The sequence below is a fragment of the Haematobia irritans genome, chromosome 1 (genome assembly GCF_050003625.1).
Source record: "Haematobia irritans isolate KBUSLIRL chromosome 1, ASM5000362v1, whole genome shotgun sequence".
In the NCBI taxonomy this organism is placed as follows: domain Eukaryota; kingdom Metazoa; phylum Arthropoda; class Insecta; order Diptera; family Muscidae; genus Haematobia; species Haematobia irritans.
In genome coordinates, this window is record NC_134397.1 from 40,433,316 (window position 1) to 40,442,626 (window position 9,311).

Sequence of the window (9,311 nt, forward strand, 5' to 3'; positions counted from 1 at the left end):
AATCGTCCCGAGAGTGAACATAAAATGATTTTAGATATATATGTGGCTACTAAACCTCGGCCTTGAATTGTCACCAGGGATAGCATCAGATGGGCACTGAATAGTTTTGTTCCCTACAAATCTCCAGGGATGGACCGAATCTACCCCAGAATGTTGCAGGAATCCTTCGACCTCTTATGTGACTCTTATATTGAATTATTCTCGGCTTCTTTGAGGTATGGGTATATCCCCAAGGCTTAGCAAAGAGTTGAGGTGATCTTCATCCCAAAGGCAGGCAGAATAGTGCAAGGAACGGCTAAGGACTTCAGACCTATTAGCTTGACGTCCTTCTCGCTAAAGACATTAGAAAGAATTTTGGATAACCACAACAGGGTAAATCACATTAAGAGTAAATCTGTGGATTCGGCGCTACACTATGTAGTGCATCATATTGAGATATCTATGGCAAACAGGGAACATACACTGACGGCCACCGTTGTGCAATGGTTAGCATGCCCGCCTTGCATAAAGGGTGATACGGTCAAAATTTGGTCAAGGGAAAACGCGTGTAAATCGGTGAAATCGTTTATTTAACAAATCAAATTAAATTTCTTTTTCAAGTTCAATTAGTATAAAATTCAGGAAAAATATTCAGTTAGGCTTTCGCTTTTCCAAATCCGAATTCCCGGGCCTCACGCTTGACACCTGCCATCAGATTTTGTACAGCCACCTTGTCCACCTTCTTCGCCGCAGAAAGCCAGTTTGCCTTTAACTGCTGCTCGTCCTTAGCAGTTTTTTTGTCTTCTTTAGGTTCCGCTTGACAATAGCCCAGTATTTCTCAATTGGGCGGAGCTCTGGCGTGTTGGGAGGGTTCTTGTCCTTGGGAACCTCCTGCACGCTGTTGGCGGCGTACCACTCCATGGCCTTTTTACCGTAATGGCAAGATGCCAAATCCGGCAAAACAGTACGGAACAACCGTGTTTCTTCAGGAAAGGCAGCAGACGTTTATTCAAACACTCTTTCACGTAAATTTCTTGGTTGACAGTCCCGGAAGCTATGAAAATGCTGCTTTTCAAGCCACATGTACAGATGGCTTGCCCAACCAGATATTTCTTTGCGAACTTTGGCAGTTTTATGTGCTTGAAAATATCTGCAGCATTTCCCCTTCCTTTTGCCGTATAAAACTCCTGTCCCGGGATCGCGCTTTGGCCGTCGTATTTTGTTTATCATCGCGATTTGGAGTCACTACCTTCTTGTAAGTCGATAGTCCGGCTCGATGCACGGTTGTAGACAATACACCCAGCTTATTTGCGGTATCTCGGAGAGAGAGGTTAGGGTTTCGCTTGAAACTACCGGTAACTCTCTTTGTCGTCTCAGCGGCTTCCGGTTTTCGATTTCCCCCCGATCCAGACTTCCTGGCTGTCGACAAACGTTCCCCAAACACTTTAATTACATTTGTAACGGTTGATTTGGCAACTTTTAGCGATTTTGCCAGCTTTTCGTGCGAGTAGCTGGGATTTTCGCGATGCGCGAGCAAAATTTTGATACGCTGCTCTTCTTGCTTGGACGGCATTTTGACAACTGAAGAGTGAATTCCAAAATCAAAATAGGAACAACATTCTACACACACACACCTTCAAAATGAGGGGTGTTCAGGTTTTTTAAATGCAAAATTGAAAGAAATACGTCAAGTTTATATTGACCAAATTTTGACCGTATCACCCTTTACGTGCCAAAAACTGGCCGGGGAACGCTGGGGGATGAATTCATCCCTATTCCACTGGCTTTTTACAGCGGTTATAAGACCAGTAGCTGCCTATGGCTGCCACGTCTGGTGGACCATTACGAAACATCGGAACCATATACAGAAATTCAGCAAGATAAACTGGTTTTCATGGGAATTTGCCCACTTGATCTGCATATCAGAAAGACAGCCGAGGTGATACTCATGAGACTGAAGAGCTTGAACTTACTTGGAAACACGGCTTGTAACATATGTATACGGAACTTGTGGCTTCATTTGGGCCACCTATGCGATGGACTATATGGCGACTCGGTGCGTATATGAGGGCAAGCTAAGATTGTTTATCCCAAGTATAGACGACTGGGAGGAAATGCGTATACTTTTTGGAGATCTGAACATTTATATGGACGGATCGAAAATGCCGGAAGGCATGGGCAGTGATATATACTGCAGGGAGCTAGGAATCAGGGAGTCATATGGAATGGACAACGCATGCAGCATTTTTCAGGCGGAGGTATTAGCTATTGCCAAAGCTGCGGAGCTCCTGTTGATGAGGCCGATATTCAGAAGTGATATCTGCTTTTTCATCGACAGTTAGGCAGTCCTTGGATAATAGTCCTTGGATAATACGAACATAACTTCCAAGGAAGTTAGCTGCTGCCGTACAGAACAGTATAATATAATTCTATGCTCTATGGGAGCCACCGTGGTGCAATGGTTAGCATGCCCGCCTTGCATACACAAGGTCGTGAGTTCGATTCCTGCTTCGACCGAACACCAAAAAAATTTTCAGCGGTGGATTATCCCACCTCAGTAATGCTGGTGACATTTCTGAGTGTTAAAATGCTTCTCTAAGTGCTTTCACTGCAATGTGGAACGCCGTTCGGACTCGGCTATAAAAAGGAGGTCCCTTGTCATTGAGCGTAACATGTAATCGGGCAGCACTCACTGATAAGAGAGAAGTTCACCAATGTGGTATCACAATGGACTGAATAGTCTAAGTGAGCCGGATACATCTGGCTGCCACCTTACCTAACTCTATGCTGGGTACCTGGACATTATAAGGGGCAATGAGGAGGCTGATGTGCTGTCTAAGGAAGGTGCACGTGGCATGGATAACATTATCACGGACGGTTTTCCCCCGCTGTCTTTATATACTTACAGGGTTAACGTCAAATACAATGATTTGTGGAAGGACCGATGGACTTCCTCGGTGGGTTGCAAGCAGACCAAACTGATACGGAACGACAAGAGTAGTAGAAACTCAGGCTTTCTAATGGCGACGAATAGAGAGGATTTGAAGACGTCAGTAGGCATCATAACAGGATACAACCCACTTGGGAAGCACATGGTAAGGATTGGCTTAATGGCCGATGATATTTGTAGATGGTACCATGACCCGGAAGATACAGAAGACTCTTACCACTTTCTGTGACAGTGTCCGGCATTATCTTCTAGAAGAAACAAGATTCTGGGTTCCTTTTTCTTTCAGGATATTACTGAGGTACGTGGCTGTAATTTAAAGGATATACTCGCTTTTCTCAAGGCTTCTGGATGGAAGACCTAGAGAATCGTTTTATTTTCCAAGAACGCAAGGCACATCTCCCTTGCGTTCTGGGACCCTGGCAATGGAATATAGATGACGAAGAGGAAAGAAACAAATATGATGAATCACAATGGACCAACATGGTCTAAGTGGACACCATTTTTTCCTTTCTACGGATTTGGTGTCATCCTCTATAACCTAACCTAAACCTCGACCTTTACCATGAACTCATCCTTTATGATTGGCTATCGAACACCAAAACAATTGCGATTCGACAGACTCTACTTCTGGAGATATCAACGAGTGATTTTGACGTTTCGTTCATCTCGAGGCGAACGAAAATTCTCGAACAGGCACCCTGATTTGGTTTTGTAAGCATCTAGACACCACAATTTTTATCTGATTTGCCTTAAATTGGAAATCTACAGGTATTTTAGGTATGGGCCGAATATGAAGTGTATCGGTCCATGTTTTGGAATAGCGTTAGCGTTATTGCATGAACTAAGCTTCCTTGTACTACACTACCAAACGCAGGACCGTACTAATATGTTATCCACAGACTGTATATGGGTTCACTTTGCAGGTAAAAGTATGACATTTAGCTAAAAACATGAAATTTGTTTTTCAAACAAAAAAACAATAGAAATTTTGTTGAGGTATTTTGATTTATAACAAAAAACATTGAATCTTAGCACATACACATGCAATACAGAAATTAAGTTATAATCACTTGAAAAAAATTTAAATACATAGCCCCAAAAACAATGTATTCATTTTTATATCCAAACGTATTATTTCACCCTGACATCACATTTATGACAGAATAAAACAATATCGATTTGCATGAAAATGTATGTACATATGTACGCACCAATATCGGTCCTAGACACTACACTTAGATATTCTTTTCAGAGGGTTCTCAAAGGTACATCCACCATAGCCTCTCACTGAATAGTCCAAGTGAGCCCGAAATATTGGGCTGCCGCTATACCAAAGATAACAAACGTTCTTCTCTCGGGAATGACAGTAACATATATGGACCTATAGCGTGATCGAGAGGTGTTCTGATTTTATGACTATATCTACATGCCATTTTATCTGGGGATATCGTTATTTCAGTAGTCCCATTGGTAGTTAGCTTGAATCTTTTGTACGCTCTGAAGATTTATCCAACCATCGGTGAAGTAATAGAGATATAACTGATCGTATCTGGAACACCATTGATCGAAACTCTCTAAACAAACGCCTACCCAGTATCCATGGAGAATTAACCGCGGCCGAATGCGACACTCTCAATATCCTCTACATTCTGTCCCCGATTAGGTGAAATCGAAGTAGATGATTTTGGCTCGTTATGAAGCCGTACCCACGTTGAGATGACATAGTTTGATTGGTTTATTTCACTTGAATTGTATCCGGAGTTTACAGTTCTCACTTGCCGAGAGCATTTTAAACTTAAGCTGATGGATGTTCCGGTGCCTTAGAATGACAGTGCAATATATTGTGCCGCCTGGATAGTTCTCAATTGGGCTGATCCATTACTGGCAGCCAAAACGTGACTAGAGTAGTCCATGAGGATACCACCAAACGACTCGTAGATCTTTTGAATCGTCTTCACACCTTTACCAACCAATGCCTTCAGGATCTTCTTTCTGCTTGGGAGCCACCGTGGTGCAATGGTTAGCATGCCCGCCTTGCATACACAAGGTCGTGGGTTCGATTGCTTCTTCGACCGAACACCAAAAAGTTTTTCAGCGGTGGATTATCCCACCTCAGTAATGCTGGTGACATTTTCACTGGAATGTGGAACGCCGTTCGGACTCGGCTATAAAAAGGAGGTCCCTTGTCATTGAGCTTAACATGGAATCGGGCAGCACTCAGTGATAAGAGAGAAGTTCACCAATGTGGTATCACAATGGACTGAATAGTCTAAGTGAGCCAAACACATCGGGCTGCCACCTAACCTTTCTGCTTCCAATTTTTTTGGCTACAAAATCCTCGTGTTACCTAAAAAGCACTTCAAAAACTGTAGGGTTGGATGTGGAAACCTCTGGATAATTTTCTTCAACATCATCATAGCCAGACGGTTTTAACCAGATTACCAAAGACCATGGATTACGACCGTAGAGGGACTGTCTGGTATGAGTACACTAACACAGAGGAACTAACGCCTTTAACTTCTACCTGTATGATATGCAGTCTGGATTTGCTTGATATATTGTCTGCAGAAAGTATTCTTATAGCGGGTGTCATCCTTCGGAGTTTGCCCCAAATGAAATGCACATGTTGTCTTTCCTTTGCGGCTTTAAGGATTCAGAATTGTCGATCAAAACCACCTCCAAATGCTTCCGCAACGTTTATCGCTTATGTGCAGCTTGTCTCCTTTGGTTAGACCAAGGATCTTAGAATCGTTCGGATCTTATCCCTCGTATTTGGTATCTTTAGGGCCAAGTGGAAAATTGGGACGTATGTAGGGATTCCAACCTGCTGAAATTCATATTTTACTCGCTATGTTGCTAGATGACAACGTCAATTTACCACGTTGTCAGAACCTCGAAAACAGAGCTCACCATGGTAACGATTGGAGAGTTAGGACACCGTTATGCGTTTCGGGTGATCTTCATTTATAGCTTAGTAGTCTGTGGAATCAACCTGATTCTTTCTTGGAATTACATCCTAACACTGAGAACCAGATTGCCAATCTGGTAGACCGAATCGGGGGGATACTAGTGTTTAATACGCATGTATCAGACTTTCCCAATCGTCACAGTTATACCCTCAATCTCTATGTGGGGTTGGCCGTGATCAATGGCGAGGCCCTTTATCTCACATAATCATGGGCAATGAAGACTATTCACTGAGCAGCGTTGCTTTTTTTGTTCGGTTCTAAGACAGAATTGTAGGATCTGGACAGTCATTTCCGACTGGAGAGTTGAGTCTACTGGAGCGCAGAGTTGAGAATTCTTTTTCAATGCAATTACAGTCTTCTTCCTTGTGACTTTCCAATTGTCGTTCCTTTGAAGGACTTTGAGACCTTCTAGATGGGGACCACTTTCTTGTGGTCTTCGCAATTCATACAGGATTTCCTATATCTTTAATGCACTCTTGTAAAAATATCTCTGAAGATTCTTTATGGTGACTCCGCATGTATATGAGGGCATGCTAAGATTGATTATCCCAAGTATAGACTAAGCGTATGCTTCTTCAGATCTCCGAACATTTATACGGACGGATAGAAAATGACTGAAGGCACGGGCAGTGGTATCTACTGCGAGGACCTAGGAATCAGGGGGTCTTATGGAATGGACAACACATGCAGCATCTTTCAGGCGGAGGTATTTGCCATTGCGAAAGCTGCGGAACTACTGTAGATGAGACCGATATTCAGGAGCGGTATCAGCTTCTTCATCGAAAGCCAGGCAGCAATAAAGGCCTTAGGAAATCAGCATCTTTCAGGCGGAAGTATTTACCATTGCGAAAGCTGCGGATCTACTGTTGATGAGGCCGATATTCAGGAGCGATAACATCGGTACAGATGTCTTTCCTCCGCTATCTTTATAAACTTACAGGACCAATGTCAAAAAGACGTTGGACATCCTCTGCGAACTGCTAGCAAACCAAACTGACATGGAACGACAAGAGCCGTAAGAACACTGATTTACTGATGGCGACACATAGAGATGAATTGAGACCAATGATAGGCATCATAACAGGACACAACACAATTGGAAACACACATGGTAAGGATTGGCTTAATGACTGACGATATTTGTAGATGGTGTCTGGACCCAGAGGCAACAGAAGACTTCTGTGCCAGTGCCCAGCATTATCCTTTAGAAAAAACAAGATACTGGTCTCCTTTTTCATTCAGGATATAAGGGATGTACGGAACTGCAAGCTGAAGGATATACTTGCTTCATCAAGGCCTCGGGATGGAAAACGTAGAAAGCTCTTTCTTGGGAACTCATCTGGAAACTTGAATGATTGAAGAAGATGAAAGAAAACAACTATGAGGAAACACAATGGATCAACATTGTCTACGTGGGAACCAGACATTTTTGCTACAAGCTGGTTTCATTCTCTATAACCTAACCAAACCTTCTTCAGCCGGCACTAAAGTTAAGTGAATCGCTAAGTGTTATCGGTCGTGGTCAATGGAAGGGTCCTTTATTTCAAGGAATCATGGACAATGAAGGCTATTCACCCAACCGCGTTCTTATCTATGTTTTCCTATGGACAGAATATTGTAGCTCTGTAGAGACAGTTCCGTGATCGGGAGATGTTGTGATTTCATGACATGTCTAGATGCCACGTTGTCTGATCTGACCATGGTGACATCTGAGATCGTCGTTATGCGCGTCATGTGCTCCTCATTTATAATTTGCCTACCTGGGAAAACGGTATCGGAAGGATGTGGGCGTTTAATGCCCATATATCAGATTCCTCAATCGAGACAGTTATCCCCCGAATCTCTAAGTGGTGTTGGTCGTGGAGAATGGAAGAGTGCTTTATTTCACAGAATCATTGACGATAAAGGCTAATCCCCAATCGCGTTTCTCTACTTGTACTGTCTAAGGTACAGATTTGTGAGATTTTCACTCTCTTAGTGGGTTCGATCGTGGTCAATGGAAGAGTACTTTATTTCACAGAATCATGGATATTGAAGGATAATGTCCAGGGACAGATTAGGGCACAGACAATTCCGTCTGGAGAGTTGAATCTATTGGAGCGCAGCGATGATAATTCAATTGCTTTCGATATAATCTGTAAATTCAGTAATCTTCCTTGTCAGCCCGTTGCGTTTAATTACGGGATCTTGAGACCGTATGGATGGGGGCCGCATTCTTACAATCTTCGAAACTCCTACAGGTCTTCCATTGGTAATTTAATTGTTTTCTATATAATCTGTAATTTCAGTTACCTTCCTTGTCAGCCCGTTGCAAGTTTATTGAAGGATCTTGAGGCCGCTTTCTTGCGATCTTCGCAACTCCTACAAGAATTCCATGAGCAATTCGCCATTTTCTTGTTGTTGCGCTTAGGTACTTCAGCTTGTGTACAGATCGAGTAACTCTACCACAAGGATGGGATGTGTACAGAGTGATCTTGTGGTGAGTCGACAAACCTACTCGCCACATGAGGAGTGTCATGTGATCCTTGGTTACAGATGGGACACACGTCATCAACGCTGCCATCAATCACTGATAGATTGAAATTGAGGCGGCTGCATTTGCCTGATCTTAGTTAGACCAAAACTACCCGGGTCTGCCGGGGGAGGTCGTTTTGCTCTGGTGCTAAGGGTGGTGGTCGAGCTCCGAGAACAGAATAAGTCTTGTAGGTTCTCCCCACTTCAGCTACAGTATTCTCATGAATCCTGCTCAGACCTGTCTGCTATGCTGCCTGATCTAGAGACTTTCCTTTGTGACGCTGGATTTCGAGAGATCATCTCTTACATTCGTGGGTGGAGGTTGCCTATTCGCAAGATGGTGAGTTGGATGGCTACTGCGTAAGCAACCCAGGTGCTACTACTTTGACAACATCTAGGCGTGTCTACGCATTGGTCTCCGCATAAAGATGATCCAGGGGTTGTACTGCGGAAACAACCTGTTGCAGTTCTGTGGACAGCATTCTGAAAGGACTGTATGTTATTCCAGTGCATGTTGCTTGTTTGAGGTGTCAACAAGGTTCCGTACCCCATGTGCTGACGATAAGCGACTTGAGATCCGTATTTCTATCACGGAGCATATTACAAATTGCAGTGGCATGGATAGAAGACTTAAAAACGCTATCGAATGTGACCCCGATTTATTTACGACTCTTACATTCAACTGCCTGTGTACTTCTGCCGTCCGTGTAGTGAATAGTCTGGCTCAGGATTTGGTGGCAGATATCCTAAAATTTCTAGCAGTGAAATAACTGTAATTTCAGTAATCTCCCTTGTCAGCCCTTTGCAGTTTCATTGCAGGATCTTGAGACCGTTTAGATGGAGGCAGTTTTCATGCGATCTTCACAACTCTTACAAGACTTCCATTGGTAAATCGCCAT